The 27,700-nt window shown below is 46.7% G+C and overlaps 1 protein-coding gene across 8 annotated transcripts in view; it reads right to left on the bottom strand.

Moving 5' to 3' along the window:
- LOC120953587 (potassium voltage-gated channel protein Shab) overlaps positions 1-27,700 on the bottom strand; it is a 100,804-nt gene that overhangs the window by 44,000 nt on the left and 29,104 nt on the right. The gene's annotated exons all lie outside the window — the stretch shown is intronic.

Consider the following 27,700-nt stretch of genomic DNA (forward strand, 5'->3'; position numbering starts at 1 on the left):
AAATCCACCATCATCCCACAAAACATAAAATCGATCATAAAAGGGTTGATTGACCAATGGCCATCACCACGGTTCCCAATATCCCCGTCTGCCGGTTTTATGTCTTTTTTTTGTTGTGTGAATGCTTTTTCCTTCCCAAAAATCCTTCTCCTCGATTCTTTCGCGCGGAAAAGGTCACCAAAATTCCAATGAGTGAGCGTAGTAAAACTGATATTAAAATCGAACCGAAAGTTGAAAGAAATTCTACCCACACACACACACACACACACATTGCCAAGGTTCTTCAACAAGTTCTGCTGGCGAACAACGGTAGAGTAGAGCATGAAAACTTCCCGAACCGGCGTCTCAAAACTTCAAAGGTCAAAGTTAAACGACTCGCCACGGGATGATTCAATGGAGGAGTTCGGTTTGAGGGTGCGAGGGCGTTTCCTCTCTTGCTTCTTATAAAATTCCCTAAACCCGCTGCTTGCGTTTCGATTGCTACAGCCCCTTCGCTGGAAAGTACTGACGTACTGCAATAAAACTGACTTCCCTTTCCCTTCGAAAGCGTGGTTCGATTTATGAGCCGATATCGAACGTCCCGATGTACTCCGGGCACGGCTAGAACAGATGGTCTACACTTGCCCTTGGTCCCTTGATCGGTGTGTGTGTGTGTGTGTGTGTGTGTGTGTGTGTGTGTGTGTATGTAGTTCTTGTATGTCTAGTCAAGATTCAATAAAGAACGATTTTACCAGTCAGATGGCAATGTATATAGTTTGTCGAGTGTGCATCGAGTGTCCTTAACAGACAGATTGAACGTAAAGTATTACAACCCCCGGCTCCGGCACGCATCATAACTACACTGCCGGAAACACAAGTGCAGCAGCCTGTTACTGTGGGGTTCAACCATGCCTTGGAGTGCTTGGGACCCTTTCTTATCGAGCGGTTGTTCCCAATTGCATAAGAGCTTCGGTAAAGTTTTAATGAAAACGTCTCGACAATAAGGTGCACGTTCTACCCCTCCCCTACCCCTCGGAAGAAGTGGGTGGGGTGGGGGGTGACGCAACGGGTTTTCCAGGATCGTGCAGGATATCTCGCATCATTTCCCTCTTCCAAGTGTTTCTTCACACGCCGGGCACTTTCCTTGTCAAAAGTTTATTGGTTCGTCGTTCGACTGCGCATGTTTTGCTGCTCGGTGGAGGGTTGGTTGGAGGAATCGAGGGACGTGTAATGTTGGGTCTCTGGCAGCCGAGTAACGTAAGCATGCCCTTTTCCTTCCTGGTGCGGTGAAAGGTTTGCGCCCGCGTTGCTGGGAAGGATTTTTGATGAGCAGCGAACCCCTTTTTTATGACGAGCGGGGTTGAAGAATGAAACTAGCATCGGGATCGGGAACACAGGGATCAATCTAACGCTTAGAGAAAACGGGGCTACGTTCGGCGAACCGAATCGATTTAATTTGCAGTCGTGCGTTGGATCGGACTGCGCGTTTCCGTAATTTCTAGTGCCTAGTGTTGATTGTACCGTTTTTGGCGAATGGGGAAACCGTTATGGAAAACCGATTTTTGGAGCGTGATTGATTTTGGCATTTCAGAATTTCCTAATTGTCACTCGACTAACAAAATGCTGGAGCACCGTAACAAGTTTCAATCAAAACGCAACGATCATTTAAATAAGTAGGCGACGAACGTTTTTGTTTTTACTGTTTACGCATAGAAAGCTTTGCAAATTTTGCTTTCACATTTGCCTAGCAGTTCCCGTGGTTTCGGTGTGTGTGGCTGATCTTGTACAGCACAGGCCATGAGTTCGAATCTATTATGGAACGGACCTTAAGCCACTGTGTTTGTTCAATAACATTTTTATATATCGTACACAGAAACACTCCGGTAGTGATAACTTATCCCAAAATAAGCCAGAAGAAAACTAAGAAAAGGTTATTTGCGGGCTAACAAACTAATATAAAACACTCTTTTTCATCCTTCAAGCTCCGAAAGGTTATGGTGCAAAATGGCATCGCTGCTACATACATCCATCCGGTCGATTTCCCTCCGCAGTAGTAGCTGGTTCCACGAAACATATTTATTAAAGAGCAAAAACTCAATCTCGTTTATAAGAAATGTGCCATTCAGCTCCAAACACACACACAGCCTGTACCCAGAAATAGCCGTACGCGTGTGTGTGTGCGTCTATCAACGTCACTAACCACCACCCGAGCACGTGTGTCGTTTGCAGCCTAAGACTGATAGCCTTTAATATAGATCCCCAGCAACAGAAGAGGCAAGCAACCACCACATTGCGCGTTTGCAGCATATACAACAACAAAAAAAAAAACAAGACAAACGTTATGCGCAGCCAATACAACACCAAAGGAAGAGTGTCCTTTTTGCCAACCACCACAGCGAAACACACAAACGCGTTTCATCACCGCATCGGGCACTGGTGGTGTAGTCAGCAAGCGCGCGTCGGTGCGCTCAGCTGTGCGTGTGAAGCTAGCAACAACCGAGAGCAGCCGAGGCACAGGGAAGAAAATGATATCCATTTTCATTCACCACTGACAGGTTTAATTTTTCATCATTCGTCTATCTTTCACACGCGCCACGCCAACTTTCGCCCCCGTCCAAAGGAGCGGAGACACGCTGCCGCCGTACGGTGGTTGTTTGCTTGTTTTGGACAGCTTCCCTTTTTCAATGTGCGTAGCGCCAACGAAACACACACACACACACACATACACACATCGAAACATAGATAGCCCTTTAACCGATGCATGTTTCGCTGTCATAATGGGCAGCTTGAAGCGGAAAGGGACGTCCTTTTGCACAGGTTGTCACAGGCCTGGTTGTGTTTTGCGCCGTTGCGATCGTTTAAAGCGACCAGGCCCGGCTATTAGACGCCCGCTGAGAAAAGCCATGAGGCTGCCAGTGTGGTTTGAACACATCGAAGAACAAAAAAAAAAGAAAAGAATGGAGAGCCATCGCCATGACTCGAGCATGTGTGTGAAGAGGGTGGAAAGAAAGAGCGAACTGATCGATTCAATTATCGAGCGAAGAAAAGGGGCTCTTTTACTTCTAAGCATCGTTTTAATAACATTTAAAAAACGATACACTGCAATCCTTCTGCAGCTGCCGCTGGCCATGCTTTTAAAACGCGCAAGATAATTTATAATGCAAACCTAATTAAAAGCCTGGTGTCCCGGACCTGCCCCCTGCGCTCTGTGTGTGCCGTCGTGCACTTCTGTGCCAGTGTGTTGTACTGTAATTCCAATTTACAAAATAATTAACCTTCCACACCCCCCGGGGTGGGTCCCCATTTTCTTACCGACCGGTTTGAGTAATTTCGATTATCGATTGGCTTTTTGCGTGAGATAAACAATACCACACCGTGTATGTGTCTGTATGTGTGTGTGAGAAACGATAATGTCGCTCAAAGCGTTAGGCAATGTCGTACGGGGCCCGGGGCTCACACTCTATCGCTTGCTCGTGCTCTTACGAATCCCCCCTCCCCCTTTGCACACACACACACAGGTCCAAGGACCTCAAAACAGGTCGTCGTTTTCCCCGTACCCCTACTTTCCCATTCATACCCCTTTTTGCCCGTGAAACGGAGACCGCTTTCGTAAACTTGTTTCAACCAATTTACCCAACCCCTTTAAGGCCTGTGTGTGTGGCTTTACTTCACTTCCCCGGCAGCTTAATGGGAGAGGGGGGAGGGGGGGAATGGAAGCCGCGGGTGTAGTTTACGATGTACACCTCAAACACCCCCCCCTCCCTCTCCCGTGTACGGTTGCGTGTGGAGTTGGGCGAGGGCATTTATTGGATGGAAATCGATAAGCTTACCGGAATATACATCCAACCGGTGACCATCATCGTCGTGGCCTCATCAAATGTGGTTCCGTTCGAATGGGGCAACAACAACAACAGGCGCGCGGCAGGAATCAACAGAAAATTACACCTCACGCTCTGTAGCTGTGCCTCTGTGTGTGTTCTGGGTAGATGAGACTGTTTCGTTTTTTTTCTCTCCCTCTCTCGTTCTCTCTCTCTGTACTTAAACAACGTACACAATTGGACGGCCCGCGGCGCGACTCCCGTGGGAATTGGAGACGCCAGGGCGGCGGCTACCCGCGCGTTTCCATGGAACATTTCAATCGAACGTGTACCCAAACGCACTCCCCAATTCCTCGGGGGACGGGGCGCAGGGACAGAATTTAAGTGCTCTCCTCATGACATATGCGGTTAGGATGGTCGAGGGGGGAAATAGGACGGAATCGTTACTCTTTTCACAGTCAGTCTTCAAAATTGTTTGTGAATGTTCCCCATTTGCTGTCGGTTCGTTCTGTTGAATATTAAATGATACCTTAAAGTTGTCAGTAAATTTAAACTTTCCAAACTGTGTGCTAATCCCAGTACTACTAATGCAATGTCAAACCACACACGACAACGCTTATCGATAAAACCATCCAAAGGTACACACACCAGAGCAGCTGAAAGATGTAAATTTGTTGCTGCGATAAAGCGAACCGTTGCTCCTAGAGTGACACACCACTAAAACTGCTTGATTAGAAAAAGCAATGGTCATAGTTTTTTTTGCTAAGCAAAAGTACCAAACGCATTAGCTAACGATGCTTGTGACAACAAAAAAATCCCACTCCGGTAATGCTTATGCAACAGAACCCGGCCGGTGGTGCCCGGGGATGATGAGCTACAGCAGATAAGGCTATCGGAATGGCTCTTCTCTCGCTGTTGCTTTGTCTCGTTGGCGGCCTCAGTTCCAGGGGGCTAACGAGCTGTTACATAAAAAGTTGTTTGCAGACCGAAACACCGATACAAACGCGTGCCCTACCAGTGCTGCAGGATGGAACCGAAGGGAGAGAAAAAAAAACAAACCAGATTCTGCCTGTAAGAAAGAACAAAAAATGCCGCAACGCTGAAGCCGATAAATAAATGGATGCAAGTTAAGCTCACTGAACAAGTACGAATCTATGCCGAGAGAGAGAGAGAGCACACACCCTATGGGCAGATAACAACAATCACCGTGGTAAGATCTTGTTCCCGCGGCATCCGCAGGGGTCTGCGAAAACCCGTGAAAGCAAACAATCGCACAAACCAAGCGGAGAAGCAAAAACCAACTAGCCAAACACCAGCTCCTTCTGCTAAAATCGCGTGAACATTGGACAAACAAAAAAATCTGGACGGCAAAAATGCAAACATCAGAAACCAATTTATCGCACTGGCCAGAGACTGCCAGTCGCTTGCTTTATGTGTGGGCATTATTTAGCTTCGTTCCGATGGTGCAGCGGCGTTCATTGGTTCGGTCTGGCAAAGACAGCGGGGGTATAGAAAAAGGCTGCTTGAGAGAAATCGTTCTTTTGGAGCTACTTTACGGGTTCATTTGTCAGCTAAAAGAACTGTAGGAGTGTATTTGATGCGAATCGAACTCATTTTTCGCCGAAAGACGAGGGCAGAGCGAAGTTAATGTTGTGTGTGGTGCTGAAATGGTGAAGCTAAATCGAAATATTGCCAATAAAAGGGGAAGATGTGTATCTTAAAAACAGCTGAATGATTTCTATTGATTAAAGTATCATAGATGTGATAGTGGAAATCAGCAAACATTTCAAAAATACAAGCTTTGTTATTTCATATTGTCTTTTTGCAATACAGGGTTTCCCGCGATTTATTGGTCAGCTCCCATGATTTTTTGGTGGGTTCCCATCAATTTTTGGTGGGTTCCCATAGATTTTTAGTTTTTTTCCCATAATTTATTGGTATCTTCCGATTGGATATCAATACAATTGGACCAAAAAATTCAGGGAGACGGCCAAAAAATCGTGGGAACGCACCAAAAAAATATGGGAACCCACCAAAAATTGCTGGGAACCAACCAATAAATCGTGGGAAACCCTGTAATGACCTCTTTTATTATGGCCTCTCTTGCTCTGTCTCTTCCCATGTATAACGGCTCACGCGCGTCTCATAAGAACCATACTAAGCGCTTGTCATCTGTTACGATTCAAATAAGAAATTTGTACCCATCCTATCAGATACTAGTTGGTACGTTTGTGCACCGCACCACGGAGCCGTTTCAACACCAGGCTTGAAAAAGGGCTATTTAAATTCCTATGTGGTAGCACAAAAAAAACCCTCTACCTACCACAATATCCCTTCTCCATTCTTTTTTAGGATTGTTCCGTTACAGCATTCCAGAAAATAACCCCGAAACGAAAGAGGAGTGAAGGAAAATCACTTTCTCGCAGCAGCACCGCTGCTGCGCTGCGCGTGTTGCTCGTAGCTCATCAATTTTCAAATCGTTTGTACGTGTCAATCGTGAACATGCCTAAAACAATTTGCACATTACCCCCTGATGACTGTACATTTTCATAACTTTCGCTGAGCTGAGGTGGATTCGGTGGTTGTTGTTGTGGCGGTTGTGGGTTTCCCTTATTTGTTCAGTTTGATTTTTTTTTCCTAACGTGGACCCTCATTTTTAGCGCGTTCCTGGCTGTGCCTACCCCAACACACCACACACACCCCATCCTCGGCCGCCGGTGGAGTGAAAATGGGGATGTGCGAAAAAGAAACATCGTTCCGAAATTGCATGTCTTTTTGCAACAAAGCACAGCACATCGGGAAAGTGGGGAAGGCAGTGTGTGCGAAAGAGGTGCTTTCTAAAAATTCACACCAAGTGTCCGGGGGTCACGTGATACACCACAACGGCTCCGTTCGTGCGCCGGTGTGAACGTATCATGTGAACACGAGGGGGGGTAGCTTAAATGTACACAAAATCATTTTAAATTATGCTTCAACCAGTTGAACCGGTTATGCAACGTAAACCAGTTGATTATGATTATTATTTCATGCCCGTTCGTCCCGTACGTGTGGTAGAGAAAAAAGCGACTGCAAACGCCATAGAAACACCATGCAAAGCGAACCAATTGCGTGTGAAAAGTTTCAACTGGTAGAGAGCTAGCAGGAAACTGAAAAAAAAATGAAATTCCGAAGACGCAAGCTTCAAAAACTAAACTCACAAAAGACACCACGCCATAGCTCCTCGCGTGTGAATGTAATTGCGCTAATCCATGTGCCGAGGTTGCGTGACCGGCTCGAGAACCCCGGTGGGTCGCATTTGACAGGTGGGAGCGGGTAACCAATTTTCAATTGCTTTCGCGTGAAATGCAATTGAACAAATGGTCGCGTCGTGTTGCGCTCAGCAACGTTTTAAGAGAATGCACTCAATTAGGACTTTTCTTTTGGAAAGAGACAAGTAATATAGCTTGAAACAGGTTGGATAAGCGCCATTTATTACGGCCGACGAAAATATTCCATCAACGAGCAGTTCATTCCAGCGTCTGCCGGCAAAAGAGTAGCTGCTAATCGATGGAAATATACGAGGCAATCATGGTTTAGTGGTAGGCTTTACTGCACAAACAGGGCCGGCCGTTATCTTATCGGGGCTGGTTTAATCGATACACGTCTAATTTCCTGCTTTGGCGCATGAAGAAGAGGGTGGCGATGACTTGTGGTCAATAAAAACTAATCCCTACATTCAATATACCGTTGATAACACGACATTGGCTACGTGAACAACTACAGTATGTGTACTACGCGATAAGGACCCAGATGAATGCACTCCACTTAGACATGTTTGTACACTAAGTGTCCTATCTTTAGCGCTGTACTACATTGTGCTACACACCCGCAAACCATTGTGAAACAAAGTCTAAGAAACAAACTGTCCACCCGTGTGTGTTCAACAAGTGATCCCACTCGCTTGCCAATGTTAATTTAAGAACCGGTGGCCAATGTCAGGTTCAAGAACCTGCAGCCATGCCCGTTCGAATCGAAAATTGATCGCCATGACTTTGACGCGATCGCGCTGGGTCGGCGACGCCCTTACATTACCAGCCCCCCCCCCCCCTCCCCAACACCATATCGTAAAGAAAAACCTTGCCCTACCCGAGACGGCACCCCGAGGGGTGCCAACCACACGGGAGGGGTTGTTGAAAAAACAACCTCGAAACAGCTGGCGGCGTTTCGAAACGCGTAAAGCGAGAGTCTGGGGCGAGGGGACTAAATTTATCTCACACCGTTGGCTCTTCTCACAACTCATTAAACCGACGCCAGCTGTGCTTAATCGAAGTGCGTGTGCGTCCTCTCCCCTCCTCCTGTTTTTTTTTTAATCGGTGAAAACTGCGCGTCCCGGTGCGATGAGCCAACCAAAACCCCTGTGTTGGTCTCCATCCGGAAGTTTCCGTCTTTAAACTAAAGTAAAACAGCGCTGGTTGGCCGTTGGCCGACCTCAAATCAACCCCTTTTGTGTCGTGGCGTGTCACTGAAACATGAACTAATTCGAACATTTTGCACCCCTTAAGGGGCGCGCGAAAGCGCGGTACAAACCCTTCTCTCTTTGGACGGATAAATTGTTTTGTTTATCAACACACTATCTTACGATTGTGCGGAAGAATCGTGCTCAATCTTGGAATCGGTACGGGACTGGGCCGGGCAAGGAAAGAAGTTTCAAGTTTCGGCCACTGGCCACGGTAAACCGTGGTTTGGCTGGCTGTCTCGCGCATTATCTGTCCTGTCCTGCTGTTGGGGTAGGAAGATAAATGGTTATAGAATTTGCTCTCGTCTTGCGGTGTGGGAAAACAACTTGCGGCAACCCGGGACAGCGGTATGGCGGTATGAAGGTCGGTAAAACCATTTGTTTATACCGAAGCATTAGTTTTAATGAGCTTGTACGCGCCCGGAGCACTGAGAAGCAGCTTCACCTTCCCTAGACAGTGGGCGTTTGTTTAAACACAACTGTGAATGCCAGGTGATACATTTCCAAACTCATGAAATATTGCAAACCGGTGCAACAATTTATTTAAAAAAAGATGAAATAATTCAACAAAGCTTTGCATTGCAAAAAATCAATGTGTGCTCATTCATCCTCATTGGCCTTGACCGTCCCTTGGCATTCTGCCTTTCCTAAGAAGAAGGAAAAAAAAAGCATTAATTGAATAAGGACAAACAAACAACCGATCGCGATCCCATTACAAGCGTTCCATACATGTGCCGTGCCTTTCCCATCAGCCCAGCAGCCAACGCCAGAAGTCAACCCCGAGAAATGGATCCCATCAATACCCGCCTCATCCTCGCAGCGCTTGCTGGCTAATGCATCATACATTTCCCGCATGCTGCGAGGGGCGTCCGCGGCGAGAGGGCGGTGCCAAGACACATTTGTGCGTTACCGTGCCGTCGCCTTCGCCGACACGGAGCAGATGACGGAGCTGGGCAAATATTTGCAACCAGATTGAATTTTGAATCATCCACTTTGAAACAAAATCCTCCACCAACCCCGGGGGTAGCGAGGGAAAAGTAGCGCGCTGGAAGGGGAGAAGGGACAGCAGAACATGTGCTGCACATGGCGACTGGAGACACGCACACACACACACAAACACGCCGGAGAATGCGGGTGGATTTATTTATAAAACCTCACTTCAACATCCGCATCAATCAAACGCTGCAGCCGACGTCCTCTTCGTCATCGACGCTGGCAACAAACGCAGTGGCCCCCACCTTCCGTCGTCCACTGGCTTAGCGTGATCTGTGATCTACTCGCGAGTGAGAATCGCTTATCGGATGTTGTGCACGAACAACCCAGCCATGGGCGGCGGGGAGGTGACCGGGTGGTTCTACGCATTACAGATGTGTATGTGGGGTGTCCCCACAGAGACACACAGCTAACTGCGACATGGGTGAGGTACGAAAGAAGCAACAACAGCAAAAGCTGTCGCTCGTGACATCACCTCACCGAAGGGAGCCGGGCAATATTTGCTTTTGACGACGTCAACAGTGTGTGTGTTAAACTTTCACCTCCCCGTTTGGTCTTTTGCCCCCGTCTGCGAGTGTCACATCCGAAGTGACGTGTTGCTTGCGTGTGTGTGAGTGCGATGGAGTGAGATTTGTATTTATACCTGTGTTTTTTTGTTTGGTCCCAGAAGATTACAACCCTCCATCTTCTTCTGCAGATGGTAGCGTGTGACACAGTACTATAAACCACCTTATTGCTCATTCACCATGTGAGAGAGAGAGAGAGAGCGAGCGAATGAGAAATGCAGAGGCCGCACAAACCACAGTCGCCCGCCATGTATCGTCCTTGACACACACACGGGCCCCAACGATCGTATACCATTCGAAACGATCGCGAGTAACCTTCTTCTACGACCGAGACACACAGGTTCTTAATTTACTTGTAGTTTTTGCTAATGTGATCCCTCCCTCCAAACCGCGCACGTGTGCTCCACTCACCACTTCCTTCTTGTGTGTTTCCCGCACAACAAGTGGTCCCCTCGAACCGCATGTTTGCCGTACAGCGAGCCGTACAGGGAGGAAAAAAGAAGCCAACGAAACGACACGGCTGTTTTCTATTTACAAAACTTTATGACAATAATTGCTGCCAACGGCATCGAATGCTGTGATGCGTAGTTTTGCTGAACACATGCTCCCGGCAGCCAGGCCACCCAATTGAAAGCGGGGGGGAGGGGGGCTCAAGCCAGCACACTGGAAGACTGCTTGGGGCGGGTTTGAAAGCGATGGTGAATGGAATATTTATAGCCCGCATGAGTAGTGTTTATAGTTTTACGGCCAGCGTGCTGAAACGCTGTGGAAGCTGGTCGGCATTGGAATACTGTCCAGTGGTTCGGCTAAACCTATTTTGCTGCCCGGTAGCGCTTTGATGTGACGCATCGTGCATCGTCCCAAACGCACCCGCAATAATAACAAACTTCAACCAACCGGATCAAAGGCAAGGCTATTGGTTAATTGGTAGTGTAGGCAGGGTAAATCGATGCATTATGTGATGTCTCCAACGGAAATAGATCATAATATTGGGGACTTTGTAAGCACATGGAGACGCCTGGTTGCTCTTGCGAGGAGTGGGTCGATCATGGAGGCGCATGGTCATGGAGACGCATGGTCATGGAGGCGCATGGTCATGGAGACGCATGGTTATTGATGAGAAAGATTCAAATTCATACATTTTAATAAAACGTTTTTTTTCCTCCAACAAAACTCGAACTTCAAAGCAATATCTACCTCGATTTGAAAATGTTCCTCCCGCTCGGTTCGGTTGATTCGATGCAACAAATGGAGCGTGCGTATCAAACTGGTAATGAAATCGAATGAAAACGAACCGACCCGGCCAGGCGTAACACAATGCAGCTACTGCTGTCATCGGATCGTAGTGAGTGTGTTTCGGATCCCCAGAAAACGAATGAATAGCAGGAAAAAGGAAAAACAAAACAGCAAACCAAAAAAAACATACCAATCCTAAAATGAATGTCAGCAGCGTTTGAATAACTTCGGTGCAGACATTGAACCTACCGCCGAACTAAAAATACGCTCGCATTCATCGTCATCGTCGCCGCGGTGGAAACTAAGGCCCGCCCTAATCGCCAATCGAGTAAATCCGTTCCGTCTCGTTGCAAATGCTCTTGAAAATTGATCACACTTCAAGTGCATTAAAACGTGCTCTCTCTCTCTCTCCCTCTCTCTCTCTCTCTATCTCTTTCTTTCTCGCTACTTTTGCTTCTCATGTTTCCTCAATTTCTTTATTCTGGTTATTTGTGTATTTTCACTTTCATTTTTTGCGTTCCCTTCCCTTACCCCCCGGTCCACGGTGCTGTGGTGCTGCATGTTTTGCAGGATTAGAGTTGAAGCTAAGGAATTTCGTCATAAGCCGCTTTTACATTCAGACCGGGCATTAAGGGCGGACACATTACCGACCGGCACGGGCGCAAGAAAACCTCCAAGCAGGCGAAGGATTTGCCGAACGAACACTTTAATTCGCTGACACTTGTCGCGTGGTGGTCAGACAGAACAGGTTTGACAGCAAATTGGCCATTAGCCTAAAACCCTCCTGCGTCTACTGGCACACACGCACACATACACACACACACAGCAAATGCACTACTGCTAATCCTCGTTAGCAAGCGTATGATAAATGGCAGTTGTAAAGGGGCTTAGGTCTCTTTTTCTCTTTCTTTCAATGTAGCAAATTATTATTCATCCATAAAAGCAAAAAAGTGTGGGTGTGTGTGTGTGTGTGTTTTTTTTTATCGTCCATTTTCTGCCGCTGAACGGAAGCCAATTATGCGCAAGGGGAAAATTTGATTTGGGCTCACGGGGCTGGGGGAAATATCCCATTAACACGTGCTTACAATGCGGGCGTAATTTTCCCTATCGCTCTGCATGAATGACGGCGCCTCCACACACATCGAGATACATCTTTGGCTTATCTGCGTGTTCGATTTCGGGCTATCGGGCTGTATCGTAATGGCTGTTGCTTAAATTTATGTTCCTAAACACATCGCCTCGCCGGATATGGATGGGGTAGAAATCGGTTTCGGAGTAGAAAAAGCACAAAAAACCAAAGCAATAATCTTCCTGCAAAGATTAAACGAGAGCACAACAGTGGTGTGAGGAAACGAAATCGATTATTTTCGTTCCCAAAAATTCTCCACGCTCAAAAACGGGATGGCACGTGTTCATACACCAACGCCGTGCGTCGACAAGTGTTTGCGTTTGTTTTTTTTTGTTGTTGTTGTTGTTCCGCCTCATCCTCTGCTCTAGCTAGCTCTAATGTTTACCCATACAGGATCATCACGTACTTCCTTAATGGATTATATCGTTTCTGGCCTCACTTCATCTTTGCCGAGGAAGCGTACGTAGTCCTGCAGGAAATTTGCATCAAGCGCTTCAATGGTCGCATCAACACGGGTCAGTGTGTCGTGGATCCGCGGGAAAAGGGCTGAATGAGCTGTTTGAACTTTGCGGCAACATGATCAGTGAACGATTTATAGTATTTCAAAAAGAGGTAAAATTTTGTTCCAGTTTTTTTTTAATTTAAAAGACATTATGTTTTAACAATTTCAGTCCGTTTGATTTCTTTACACACGGTGGTGTCACACGATACCAGTCCAATCAACGATCGATCAGCTCTTTCATCATAAGAACTTTTCAAAGTGCTCCAATTTTCATCACAACTCGTTCTCGATAGGGCATCATACCATCGTTTAAAAAACCTTCTCAAAATGCAGGCAGTTATCGAACGAGCCACAGCACCCACCCATACAGCAAACCAGGGGAAAAGTGTGTGTGTATGTGTGTGTGGCAGCAAAAATCTCATCACCGTTGGACCGCGTGTGCGGTTTCAGGCACGTTCGTGCACAAAGTTCGGAAAAATCGGCCAAAATTAAGGTGGGGCCTTCATTATTATGCCGCACGCATAGCGCCAAGCGGCAGGGTACCACGCGTGAGACAGTGGAGAACAGGGAGGGGGGGGGGGGGTGAACGAGCGAGCAAGTGTGAGTGTGTGTGATAGAAAGTAAACGAATACGGGGAGGAGGGGGGGGAAAGGATATTATTGTGTGAAAACTTAACGAAACTACTGTGGCGTGCGACTGTGTGGGAGCGGCATGGGAAAACATAATCCAAACACACCCACACATTGACTCGCACACACACACACACACACACACACACACACACACACACACACACACACCGGTTTTTGGCAGAAAACAAAGAGTGCGTACAATTATCCTGGCTCCGCTCCCGTAAGCCTGTATTGGTAATGATGCTTGGCCGTGCTTGGTGAGAACTGAGCGAAGCTTTGTGTGAGATGGAGCTGTGAGTCGGTGAGTCGGTTGGTACTGATGATACTGAGAGATTGTGAGAATAACTTTTTTTGAAACAAAAGGAATCAACCCGGCTTGATTAGAAGACGGTCCTCAGCAATTCAGTCGTTACAATTGGGACAACAACTTGTTTTTGCAAGAAGATATCTTCAACAACATCAAAATTAAATATACAAATGCCCAAAATTAAAGATTCTCATGCAGCGAGATGTTGCGGAAATTGGAATGATCGTAAAATATAACCAAGAGGATGGAGAACATTCGGGAAGTTCCAATGGCGAAGAACTCAACTAGTGTTTTAAACGACTTGTGTGCACTTTCTCTCTTGCTTTTAGTCTACCTTTGTGTGTGTTTATGTCTGTGTGTGCACATTCACGCCACACACACACAACACCGTGGCGACGGCATGAATGTCCTCACGGTAGCAGGTGGTCATGGTTAAGGTGAAGACGAAACAGCTCATGGACGAAGGGCAATTCGCTCGGTACAGTAAAACACCAACGCACACACGCACGCGGATACGCGGAAAGGAATGTGCTTTTCGCACACTCATGGTGTCTGTCATTGGGGCGGGTGCAGTGCGGTCCCCCAGAGAGGGAGGGAGACGGAGTGTGCAAATAGGGATCACAACATTGCCAAAGCGGTTGTTGTGCAGTGCGCAGAATCCGGCCGAAACCGTACCGCCCTTCCTCAACACACACTGCCGAAGCGGGTGGTGGCCGTCGCCTCCCTCCCCCACGCAGCGCCGGCTGTATGACGTCATAGTTGTGACGTTTCGCTGCTTCTCCGTAGCCGCAGCTTCTCTCACAGGGCAGGTCAGAATTTTAATAGAAAAGAAAAGGAAGAGCGTGAGAGAGAGAGAGAGAGAGAGAGAGAGAGAGAGAGCGTGGAAACGAGGGAAGAAAAACTTGGTTTAATACCCCAGTTTCACCACTGCTCCCTCTCCTCCCTTGCCACCTTCTTGATGATATCCCTTCATGCAAGCAGAAATCTGCCAACGAGTGCTACCAGGGCGTGGATCGGCCGCACACGTGGGGAAAGAGAGGGATCTATGATGTGATGTGAGCCGCAGCGGTTTCCTTTTCACGTGGCAGGGAGAGGGTGGGTTGTGTTGCGTTGCCTCGATGACGTCAATGATAATTGTTGCTCTGCGCGCTCTAATCGGCTGGGAGGAAAACGTGGTTATCGGCTGCGGCTGGGAGATGGGCCAAAGGGTGCGCGCGCGTGCTCCTGATGAGAACGCATCAAAGGATCAAGATGATTGAGGACAGGTGCGTGTATATAAGGTTTTCGGGGGTGAACAGAGAAAATGTTTTCCATCGAAAAGGCTTGACTGAGGCATTGGGGATGGAATTATGTTTTGCTGGCTTCAAGAAGATATTCCCGCAAGAATGAGCACTTTTACAAGAGTTGGGAAACAAAAATAATACGAATTCAACGAAACAGTCAAGTTATACCGTACCCTTTTTGCGCACAATGTACATTCCAGCAGGCTCAAAGATATTTTTACATATATTCCCAAGGAACTGTCTAAATGTACGGCACACGTGCGGCACAAAGCAAGCACACCGAACGAGGAGCGTCAGGTGCGGATGCAAGAGAATTAAATTTGCATATCGACTCCTTTTCGAGGCAGTAAGTAGGCAGCTTGTAGCAGAAAGAAAAGAAAAAAAAGAACATCAAATCACGAGTCCATCATGAGCGTCCTGATGGGAAGAAACATCATCTTCACACTTTCTCTCTCGTTACCGCGGCGAGATGATGGGGGGAATGGGGATATACGTTCTTCCCAGTCCTTTCGCATCGTCTTTCGCAGCACAGCCAGCAACGACACTGATAATTGAGCTCGTGGCAGAGAGTATGTACGCTCCCCTTTGCGTTACACGACAGACAACGAGATGTACATCGCCACCCCGTACCGTTGCCGGGGGAAAGAAGAAATCTGATACACCTGTAAGGTCCTGGGCGGGGCGGCACAAAATCACAAATGAAGCAAAATTGTTTCCCCTCATCGCTTTTGTTGTAGGGAAAGGTAATCGTAATGATGCTCTGGTGGTAGAGTTTCCAGCCTGCTCAGGTTGTATTAGTCGAAGCCATCGAGAAGGTGTTGGAGAGATGATACTCTTTGCTGAGCAGGAGGAAAGCACAACTTTTAGGAGCTTCATGCTTCATCAGAAGGGAATTCAAATGTGTTTGAATGTGTTTAAATCTGCAGACAATCATAATAATCAACCGGTGCTGATGGAGTGTAGAACCTGTGGTTGGTACATGTGTAGTGATGCAACATATCATTGATAGTGAGCATAAATTATTACGCCACATTCTTGGCGCTATTTTGAAACACTTAAAATATTTAAAACGCGATGTTATTACAAAATTAGCCAGAGGAATTTGAAAGTCATCAAAATAGCTGCGCAACGCTCGCGCAACATTGTGTTGGTCGGGGTAATTAAACGGCGTGTGGGACAACTTTACGCACACCGCACATATGTTACACTAGAGGAAGGGTGAAAATACAGATTTTTGCACGACATCCTCCCCCATGTAGGAAGTGAAACGTTGCCACGGGGAACTAACCCATTAATTTTAAATCATCACTTGCACAATTCGCCATCATCAGAGGTTCGTCTGTGAGCATGAGGGCAAAATCATAACAACAAGAGGCAAACGAGAGCAAACCTCCGCGCTCCCAACGCCCGGTCGTGTCTCCTGTTCATGTCTCGATGGGATATCATGCCGTGTGACAAGCACACACACACACATACACATAACGATACGCTTCCAATGACGTTTTGAGTAAGTGACACTGAAGTGCGAACGCGCGCGCACACTGCGTCATCACACACGTTCGAGAACAAACGAACCTGACGGCGGCCGTGCTCTACCGTTTGCCACACGCCCGCATTCCCCGGGGAGGTGCAGATGAGGCAGACAAGAAATAGAGCTTAGATGATTTGAATGGCTGTCCGTTTCTTTATGCTCGTTTCGTGTTTTTTTTTTGTTGTTGTTCGCCCTTCCTGACACAACTTCTTTATGGCAGTGCACCGCGACCGGGAGAGGTTGCATTGATGCGTTTCGGTTCGGTTTTTTGCCGCTGTTCTTCTCTATAACTGACACCGAATAGAACAAACAAGTGACAATATACACAGCCATACGGTCGAGAACGCATTGTGCAATGCGGACGGCTGCGATTCGGATGCCCCCTAAACGGTGACACATTTTTCGAGCCCAATCAACGTTACGGACAGCGACGTGTCGCGTACACGGGAGTGACATTTTTGCAAATCTTGTAACACACTTCACGGCGTCGTTTAAGTAGAGCAGCAATGTGTGTATGTGTGTCTGGGGGAGGTGAGAATGCAAAGAAATGCATCTTGGAGACACGTAACAAGCTTTGACGGACATAATTAAGGCGAAGAGCTGTATTTTTGTTGGGAGTTTACAACATGAACTTAATTTGAAGTGAAAATTAATTAAAAATAATTTCAATCGGAATACACACAAAAAAACGAAAACACTTCAGCCAACATCAACAGCGTACAACTTTAACCGCTTTAAGGAAAATGGCGCACAAAACTTATACCCAACAGCACAAACAATCGGTTGCCTTATTAACCATTTTGACACTTGCTTACAAATATCAAGACGGCAATGGTTCTGAAACATAATGCTGATGGCAATGCCGGCCAGGCAACGCAAACGGAATGAGTGAAAAGAGCTAGAGCGAAATGAAACGTTAGCGAAAATTGCTCCAACCATTCCCCTTTGCCAACCCCCCGCACGCGTTAGATGCCAAACTTCACCCAGCTTCTCTCATTTCACCAGCTTCACCAACGCAATTAACAATAAAAAGCGTCTTCCGAATCCTATCGTTGCCCCTCCGTCAAACGCCAGGGAAACAGTGCCACACTGCGGGCTAATGAGCACTGCCGCTGCTGCTGCTGCTGCTGCTGCTAGCAGTCGTCGGATTAGGAAGGCAAAAGTTGCCACCAAAAGGCGACGGTGACGGCCCAGCCAACCACTTGAAAGCATAAAACTTTGCGCGCTATTACCATTTACCATGCAGTAGTGTGCCGCCATGTAGCAACGGGAGTGGAGCCCGTTGGCAGGATAAGCACCATCTTAAGCCACCAGACAGATAACAGGGGATGCTGGGCACACCCGAGGAGCCCGGGACGATGGCACTTGTGCTGAAGAAAATTAATTTTCAATTACGTGACGATGCCCATCATCATCGTCGTCAAGCGTGGCATCAGCCCGCACCGCACCCGAGAATAAACGCTGGTGGCACTTGTGCTCTCGTGTGGCCCCGGTGCTCTGTCAATGAGCTGCAATGGAAGAACGATGGGAGCGGACACACCTGCCGGTGACGGTGAGGTGTGAAGTGCTTGTGTGTGTGTGTGTTTTTTAACGAGAGAAATTGAAAGTGAGCTCTATCTTCTTTAGTTGATCATAATAAATGTCCCCTCCGTGTGCCTTAATCGGTGTGCCTCAATCATAGCTGGATGGCCACAGCCTGCCACGGAGCAGAGCCTGCAGGTGAGCAACACGGCGTGTTAACGGGCGGATGTCTAGGGCGCTTCTTAGTTGTTCCCTGTTGACCCGGGCCACCTTTCTTGAGGCCTCGCTAGTCCGTAACGTCATCAACTCGCACTTCATTTACATACCAACGAGCCACATGGTCGAACAGCCGACCGTATATCCCACGGTCACCTCTGCACACACGCTGCGGATGATGGTGATGGCGAGCAGGAAAAGGCCCCACAGTCCCATCTTTCAACAGCTTGGGCGGCGTTACACGGAGGAGGCAAAAATTTAAATTGTTGATTAAAATCTCGGATGCTGCCCGGCTCTGCCGAGAACGTGCAGGAAGTTTAGGTGTGAGTGGTCTCCTGTTGTACGCTTTGGAAGAGTAAGTTGCGAGCACGTATGGAGCAGGAAGTTCACGGAGTAGTATCGTCCACAAGTGTTGGTGCAGATTAAAAGGCCATATTTAGTCGAGAGATACGCTTTATTTGGGGTGAATAATTAATTAACTATATTCTGCAAACATTGATAATATGGTGATTCTACAGAATTTTTGTTTGTTCAAATTTGGAAGTATTTTCTGGAGAATGAGATGGACAGATTGTTACGATGTTTTTTTGACCTTGTCTCATACTTTGGGAAGATAGATGAAAACTATTGGAGATACGTATGTAGTAGTAAGTTTATCAATAATCTGATATGACATAATGGCCTATTACGGCAAGTTTTACAGCCAATTACAAAAACTTAACCTTAACAGGTTGGCTGATAAGTCCCCGGTCTGACACATAGATGGCGCCGCTAGTATTAAATGCATATTATTTTTATATAGTACCAACCTTCAAATGATTCGTGTCAAAATTTGACGTCTGTATGTCAATTAGTTTGTGAGACAGAGCGTCTTTTGTCAAGCAACTTTTGTTATTTTGTTGTTCCACCAAGACAACGCACTGTGCCACAAGACAAGTCATTGAGAACGATGGCAAAAATTCATGAGTTGGGCTTCGAATTGCTTCCCCACCCACCGTATTCTCCAGATCTGGCCCCCAGCGACTTTTTCTTGTTCTCAGACCTCAACAGGATGCTCGCATGGGAAAAAAATTGGCTGCAATGAAGAGGTGGTCGCCGAAACTGAGGCCTATTTTGAGGCAAAACCGAAGGAGTACTACCAAAATGGTATCAAAAAATTGGAAGGTCGTTATAATCGTTGTATCGCTCTTGAAGGGAACTATGTTGAATAATAAAAACGAATTTTGACAAAAAAATGTGTTTTTCTTTGTTAGACCGGGGACTTATCAGCCAACCTGTTAGTTTTGAAGATCCGGCATAGCCTAACAGGATCGAATTTAAATTTCAGAAGAATCTTTGGCTCCCAAAAAGATCTATATCCAGGAGGAGTATGGATATATCTTATCTGTTTTGGAAATTAGCTGTTTAGAAGAGTTTATTCCTTTACTTCAGGATGAAACGCTCGAGATACTACTAGGATATGGCCACTACATCATTGCAAAACATAAGTGCATCATAAGCCTGAAATTTGGAAGTTCATCAATTGATCAACCAGGTAACAATGGTCCTCAGGATGAAAAACGTATAAGTGACGTAAGGTGTTTATGATATCTTGAGGACACGTTTGAAGTTCCAGTATTCAGAACCTTATCAAATCGCTGTATGCATATGAACAAAATATCTTGATTGATCTTCTCAGGAGAATCATTGCATGATAATTTCACTTTGCTTGACTCTGTAGATTTGGTCATGCCAGTCATATGGAACGATTGTTTCTTGTAGTTTGAAGCTCCATACCTTGTAAGTAGCTTGGCTATTAAACAACAACGCAAACTCTTCTGCATCTTAAGCGTCAGGTGATTATTATCTGCACGTGTACCATAACGCCCCGGAGAGCGGTCTGTTTTGAGCAGTTTTTATAGCCGCTGACGTCAACGATCCCGTGGTTTCGTTGCTTTCACGTTTGGCAAAACCTTCATGTGCAGCCACGAGACAGGGAACGTGTGACGTCCAGTTTTATGAGTAACGGTCATCCACACCCAGCAAAAGCTGCCTGTTGCCCTTAATCAACAGTCAGTTTCATGACGGAAGCAGTAAACCCAGCTCCAAAGCCCAGTACCAAAGCGGGAACACATCGCACACGGCCACGAATCCAAATGCAAGGAAGGCAACACACACCAGAGCCTTACCACTATTCTCCCATCCTACTCACTTCGGCTAGAGCTCTTGACACGATAAGAAAAGAAACTGTTCGTCACCAACATCACGTAGCCACCGTAAAACCGGGCTCGTGTGAAATATAAAACTACCGCGTGTGTTGGGATCAAACAACAGCAAACAAAAACATTTGCGATTTTGTTTTACTGCTCTCACTGTCTAAGCAGAGTGAACGTAGCATTATCGACGTCTTGAATTCTTCTTAATTTGAAGTTTGAGTGGGTCGAAATAAATTCAATCAACTTCGAATCTGGTTCAACTTGTCAGTTACCTTTTTCGTTCGCCCCAAACATGGCCGTGAAGGGTCTAAATTTATCCTCGACATGTACTGCCTTCTAGCCGAGCTGTTCCTAATAACTCTTCTGCCTACCCTCCACATCGACAGGACGTTAAACAAGACAACCTTACTTTAGCATACTGCTGCTGCTGCTGCTGCTGCTGCTCGAAAAGCAGGTTATTTCTTTGCCACAAAATTTACACAAAAGTATGCAAATAAGTTCGATGGTGGTGCTATTTCGGTTCGGACCATTTTAGGCCTCAGCACAGCCTAGCATGTGTACCGAACCAGACCAATCAGACCTCGGGGCAAACCACGGGTAAAGTTCAGAGGTTCAACCCTTGAAAGTCTCGATAGTAGTGGAAGCTATGGTGAACCTTTCCATAATAACTCTCTCTCTCTCTCTCTCTCTCTCTCTCTCTCTCTCACCGTCGTTCTCAATCACTTGCAAGTCGGATTGCTGGGCTCTTTTGTGCAGAGCGACCCTCGCGCCTGGGATAAGATTGCACCGTGGTGGAGCAGGAAACGCAGGGCCTGCCAGAAAGGCAGCGTACCGAATTTCTATGAATAATTTCGCGCCATTCAATCAGCGCTGTTGAGCAAGAAGCACTTCAGTGCCGGCGAAAGTGGCTGAGTGGGCAAACGGTTTTGCGAAGAGCTTACAAGGTGTATTGGACACGCTTACCAAACTGCCAAGCGGCGGCTGTGGGGAATGAATGAGGAAATTTTACTTGTGGAAGGCCGTGCCGTGGGATGAATCGTTGAAGGGTTGACCGAGCCTGGCCGACGTGTCGCACTACTTTGACGGTCGACGTACGCCTTCGAACTTACCTGTGGGAGGTGAAAAGAGAGGTGATGCAAATAAGGAATAATATTAATAAATTGAACTGAGCAAGCGAAGAAACTTAAACGGTAGCTCATAAAATACACTTTACAGTGCAGCAACTTGATGATATTCATATTAAATTCAGCGAATATGTCTTCAACTTTTTGTGTTCTCAAAAACAGGACCCAAAAACAGAGCAAATCGTCGACTCGTATTTTTCATTGCTTAACCATGGTTTATCGATTACAATTATATTTTTTTTGCTCAGCTGGCGCTGACCCCCCGGTCAATATGATCGACAAGGTCATAATATTGGACGAGAAAATCGACGACTTCAGCACGGAGTTAAGATGGATGTTGGAGCCGTACATTTGAATAATTAATAATCACACACAATCGTTAGCTAAACACGAACATTTACCCGTGTTCAAGGAGTTCGTTAAACCTCAAAGATTTTGCAGTAAAAAGAGAATCGAGCGCAATCCTGTTTTTCTTCTTTTTTCGAGAACAATTCACACACTCATTATAGTCAGATACTCACACAAACACACACACAAAATGTGTTATAATTATTGTGAAGCAAAACCGAAGAAAAAAAGCTACAGAAGCGAATAACAAAAGTATATCAAGGGCTTGAAATTTGTGTACAAAAAACCCCCCCTGCAAACAGCACCAGAAGCAGCTGTTGTTAGAGTCTGATTGAAAAACTTTCCATACAAATTAGCCAAGCGCGCACATGAAACGAAACGGCAAACACAAAACGTACAATCGAGCCAACCACACACCTTCTCACACTCCACACACTCGCCACTCGCCTTTTTGCGTTTAACATCCGCCCGTTTGGCAGCCCTTTGTGTTTCACGACATCCTTTTTTTATGCAAACAGGCTCCCTCTGTGCGTACCCCACAAGGGAGGTGGCGGCGGCGGCGGCGACGGGAGCATGTGTTAGGATCGTGTTCTCTGTGTGCTGCTGCTGCTGCTGACTGCCATTGGTGTGCAGTTTTGTGAGTTTTAATGAGTGAAGCACAAACCCTCGGAGGTTGATGGGGTTTTTTTGTTTGTTTTGTTTGCATCCTCCTAGCATAACTTCTAGTATAGAGCGTGCTAGTACAGAGTATGAAATTGAATTTTAGCTGTTTTGTGTGCACCACCCCTCTAGCTCTCTTCAAAATGAACTGCAGCTCCTCTTGTGTGTATGATTATGAATTTGAAATGAATTCCGTCGAAGCGAGCTAGGCGAACCGAGCAGCAGCAGGAGAGGGCCGGGCATGTATGTCACACGATCACACACAGTGTGTGTGTGTGTGTGTGTGTGTGTGTGTGTGTGTGTGTGTGTGTGTATGTTTGTGTGTGTGTGTGTGTGTGTGTGTGTGTGTGTGTGTGTGTGTGTGTGTGTGTGTGTGTGTGTGTGTGTGTGTGTGTGTGTGTGTGTGTGTGTGTGTGTGTGTGTGTGTGTGTGTGTGTGTGTGTGTGTGTGTGTGTGTGTGTGTGTGTGTGTGTGTGTGTGTGTGTGTGTGTGTGTGTGTGTGTGTGTGTGTGTGTGTGTGTGTGTGTGTGTGTGTGTGTGTGTGTGTGTGTGTGTGTGTGTGTGTGTGTGTGTGTGTGTGTGTGTGTGTGTGTGTGTGTGTGTGTGTGTGTGTGTGTGTGTGTGTGTGTGTGTGTGTGTGTGTGTGTGTGTGTGTGTGTGTGTGTGTGTGTGTGTGTGTGTGTGTGTGTTGCCCGCAAGCGGCGGGACAATTTGACAGAGAATTATCTGAGTCATGCTACATCGAGCGCAAACACAACCGAAACCTGAATCGCTGCGAAACAGGACGGTCGGTGCAAAAGGTTTCGGGCTGCAGCATCGCGCGAACAAGCCCCAGCAATGGCAGCGTTGATGCTCTAAAGTAGGAACGATTCTGGTATGTGGGTGAACTGCAATTAATGATTTTGCCCCCCTTGCTCCCTCTCTTCGACGCCATTGTTGCTTTTATTATTGCATGCATCACAAGCAAGAAGATCAGCAAGAAACAATCCCCGGGTTGTGCAATCAGACATCACAGAGACGACCAGCTTAATTGACCTACTTCGAACGGTCTGGGAGTGGGGCGAAAAAAAATAAAGATGCACAAAATAAACCATTTATTCCCTTCCCTTCTCTCACAATGCTGTTGTGACAATGTGTAAGGCTTGTTGGTGGAATGTTGTGCCGTTTGATGGGTTTAAATTTTCAAATAAAGCAACCAACCGCAAAGACTCTTTCCTCCTTAGCAGTCGACGATCGGACGAATGTAAAATGCAAACATTTATTATCAACAAAACAGGGTGGGGGGGGAAACATTAGTGCCGTTGCGAATAAAAATTCCCACTCTGCCGCCCACCGCCACACACTGCACTGCACGAGTGAACGTCATCATCTTCGCGTTTACGACTTCCTCAATTTAGATGCGCAAGGAAGGAAGCGAAAAACAACCCCGGAAAAAAACCGAGACGAAAACTGATACCGCGACGCAAATGGTCTGCTCGTTTCGGTGGAATTGCGGTGGCAGTCGTTCCGGTAGTTTCGCGCACTGTTGCCAACCGTTGCAACTATTGCACACTAAACACACCACTGCTTGGGAGTAGTAAGCTCGGTACTCCCATCAGCATCACCAGCTTTGAAAGAGGCGCTGGGCTGGGACAGTTTCACGGTTCCACGTTTTGTATTACCATAAAATTCACATCGAACATAAATGTAGTGCACGTAATTGGGATAATGGTGGTCGCAATAACAATCAACACTAATCACGAATTTATTAGCGTAATAATTATTCCCACCCACACCCCATTTGCTGTCCGGCGCACTTGGCCTGTGTGTAGTGTGGTGCAGCAGCGAACGATGGTGACGTCACACACGATGCGCTAAACGAATACTACGCAACAAATCGTTCGCAAATAGTGCTGAAGAAAGGAAAAAACACAGATGCATCTTTAATTGAGCAGGGCGGTTTAAAGTAAGATTAAAGTTGAATTGTTTTCCACTAAAAAAAGCTTAAACCGTTTACTCCCATTCCCCCATCATTTAAAGCGATGGAAATGGTGCCACACGCAAGGTACGCAAAAGGTCAACGAGACCACCTTCTATCGTCGCTCTTAACCAACCACCCCCCCTATTTGATGGACGGGCGACAATTTGCATTAATTTTACAATCAGCAACTTCATCTAGCTGTGGGTGGCGGTCTGCATGATGGTGTGGTTATCAGGCCTTTACCCCCCCCCCCCCCACCCTGCACCCTACCGGTACATATTAACACAAACAAAAGGATAAAAAAGCAACTCAAACCAGTCAATAACACGAATTGCGCGTTTAATTTTCAACCTGTCGATTTTCAACTTTTCGCGTTTTTTTTTTCAACCCGATAGAACTGATCTCGCTCAATAATTGGGTAAACATAATTAAACCACCAAACAAGGCAGGGACGGAAAAGCGAGAGAGAGAGAGAGAAGAAATGTAGAAAGAAGGGTAAACAGTGCACGCACACAGCAAACATTCATTAGGTTTGCATTTTTGATTAATGAATTTCAATGCCCACTTCACGCGCAACCACCCTTCCAGAGTCCAGAGAGTGGCCATCATTGTGCAAGGCTTGTGTTACTTTCTTTTTTGTTTTTGTTTTTTTTGCTTGTTCACCCTGTAGCCACACACATTGGGTGCGTTGTGGTTGAGGGCGCACTTCACAAAAGCGCAATATAAGTGCGGTGAGTGGGTTGCGATGCGACAAAATTGCAACAGAGATGGTAATTATTTATTAATTGTTATTGTGCAGGGGGGAGAGTGAGAGTACAAAAAGGCCAAGCCCACCTACGCATGGTCAACATCGCATTACGATTATTAATTCGTTGATGTTTGTTGATTGGATCCAATCAGTTGCTAAAAATATATTTCTTTACCTGTGTTTATTCGCCCTTCTTGTTGCAAGCAAAGCATTTCCTTTTCAATTTTGCGGCGATGAACCACAGCCATGGACATGGATGATAGCGATGTGAATTGAAGCTGGGCGCTCCGAGAAACGATGTCCATCGGCATCGGGTACATGCCCATTAGCTGGACGAGGACGGCAAAGCTTAATGGTACGTTAAATTGTTGTCATTTTTCACCGCTCCCTGCAATTTAAAGTTGGAACATTGCGCCATCCCAGTGCGCGCTAAAGCCGCGTGGAAGCAAGTCTTCAAACCAGCCGACCTCTAACGCAGACTACAGCCGGGGTTTGTTCGGAGGGAGTGTGTTTCAAATATCGCTCCGTTTATCCACCAACTTTCTTGGGCAAGTTGTTTCGGCTGTCTCTGGTTGCAGCAAAAATCGCCCGCTTTTCCCCTCCGATGGGGCTGCGATGGTTTGATATTTGGCAAGCCCGCATATCCCGTTCGGTCAAATTTCCTTCCACAGCACACGCGGTCGCGGTACTTAATCCACACCAGGCTGCCACACGATGGCCCTTTTTTCCGATATGCCGTTTCGGTTTTTATGGTTAAGAAATTGGCCCACAACTTAAAATGCCTTTATCGCACAAGGTTCTCCGAAACGTTTCCAGAAACAAGGCGTCTGCGTCTTCCTTTGATTGTATTTTGGGCACCTCCGGGACAAACCCCAATCCAAACGCGGTCGACGATTACCTCTGCACAGTAACCCCCAGTATCTCCTTAGTACTGGTCGGAGAGTGTGTGTTCTGTTTCGGGCTCTTCTTTCAGGGGTTTCTCATGGGACAATGCACGTGCCCAACAATAAGCTCTTGTGGAGAGTGGGTACAAAGGAGTGGTAATTTGAAGCTGTCTCGTTTAATAATATTTACGTCCATTATTCACTATCATTTTAGCTCTCATTTTATAGACATGTATGAAGTCATGTTTATAGGTTAAAAAGTTTTTTTTCATTTTTTTCAATTTCTTCTTCTTCTAGAATTTACTAATACAAACGCCAAATCTTCAAACTACCACCAAACCTTGCTGCTTTATTAGAAATTAAGTGTCACCTCCTTTCCTAGATAAGATTTGAACTCACGACCTACGGCACATGTCAGACCGTGCGCTTGTCCACACCTCCATTAGTCCTCCGCTGCTATGGCGCAGCTATTTTCAATCCGATTCTTCGCCAGCTCTAGACGATTTAGCTTAGAAAGTAAAACATTTTTGCGCCTCAAGTTTGTTGCTATCCCTATTTACCTACCGGGCGCGCTTGGCTGTAGCACGATCCTTGAACTCGACCTTTTCTTCACCGCCCAGAGAGAGAGAGAGAGAGCTCGTTGACAAACATGCGAACAACACCCATAAACCTTCACGCTAATCGTCCCAATCGCCTGTTCTTAGCGTTGGTGCGCATGTAAACGTGTGTACCAGAGCTAGCGGTTGGAGCATTTTAGCGGGCCAGCGAATAAGCTAACTTATGACCGACAACCGCCAGCTGGCCCACTGCTCGCTACCACTCCGTACAGCGTGTGTGTGTGTGTCTATCTGGGTGTGTGTGTGTTTGTATGTTTGGAGCGAAATTTTGACCCGTCTCGGAGAAAACTCGCCCAACGGCGCCGCCACTCGTTTGCCGACCGTTCGACGAATGTAGGTTGATTATCATAAATATTAATAAAACCAGCCAACCTTCACCGAGAGAAAACCCCATAGTTTTCGGTGGTGGCCGTTGGACCACAGGCAATCGATGGTAGAGAAACCCCACCCTTTCCTCGGCTGCGCCAAGCACAAGCAAGCAAAAATAAGGACATCGTGGCAAATGCCCACGATCGCCTGGGAGGGTGGTGTAGTTTGCCTGGGAGCTGCAGGAAGGTTGTACGCAGGCGAAGAGGTCAACACAGTGGCATTGAAGGCAGCTAGGCAGCCGCGGTTTGGAAGAAACGAAGCACCGAAGTCGTCAGCGGCCAACGAGCGGCCAGCAAGAAAGAGTGAGATGGCAGCGGGTGAGATTTATGCAAAAAAGCACCACCAATAAAAACATCAAAGAAAAGCGGCGGGGCAACCTCGCGTCTCTTTACCGCCGGCCGGTCGCTGCTGCTGAAAATGGAGGTAATTATTTTCTGCTACACTACCAAGAACTCGGTCTATAGCAAAAGCAAAATCTTCCTCCTTTTAATGCACCCTCCGTCGCTACTGAATAGTAATCCGAACTTTTGATGATAGACACTCACGAGTCCACCACCACCCTCTTGTGTACACACATCGTCTTTCTA

The sequence above is a fragment of the Anopheles coluzzii genome, chromosome 2 (assembly GCF_943734685.1).
Source record: "Anopheles coluzzii chromosome 2, AcolN3, whole genome shotgun sequence".
NCBI lineage: Eukaryota > Metazoa > Arthropoda > Insecta > Diptera > Culicidae > Anopheles > Anopheles coluzzii.